Here is a 589-nt window from a genome sequence, read left to right as displayed (position 1 = left end):
CGAGCGGCTTCTCGACACGGTCTTTCGGGCCGTCTCTCTCGGCTCTCGGCTCTCTCTCTGGTGGCCCTTCACACTGCCCATTCTCTTCTCTCTGGCTTCTCGGGCAGCTCTCCCCGAAAGAGCGCCCTGGGCAGGACGGGAACCGGGACCAAGCCACGCGGCTCACCCGGCCTAGGCGGCACTCGCTCTGCCCCGACGACCGCGCGGCGCGGCCGCCCTATCCTCCGCCTTGCGACGCAGGCACCCTGGAAACCTGCGGGGACGCGGCCCGTCACCTCGCTCCCAATATACGGAAAGATAAGTCCAAGGCCGCCGACGCCTCCAAGGAGACGAGTGGAAGTCGACCGGGAGGGTGCGCCAGCGCAGGCCGACCGCTACGTCGACATAGCCGGAGGCAGCCTGGAACAGCGACCCCTTGGTGAACTTCCGCAGGCGGCCGCGACACCAGGTCTACCCGGGCGGACGGAGACCAGGTCTACCCCGGCTCCGGGATACCAGGTCTACCCCGGCCGCCGGGTACAAGGTCTACCCCGTCTCCGGGATACCAGGTCTACCCCGGCCGCCGGGTACAAGGTCTACCCCGGCTCCT

Source organism: Lonchura striata, chromosome 28, assembly GCF_050655825.1.
Source record: "Lonchura striata isolate lonStrDom1 chromosome 28, ASM5065582v1, whole genome shotgun sequence".
Lineage (NCBI taxonomy): Eukaryota > Metazoa > Chordata > Aves > Passeriformes > Estrildidae > Lonchura > Lonchura striata.
Note: the sequence above shows the minus strand (reverse complement) of the source record.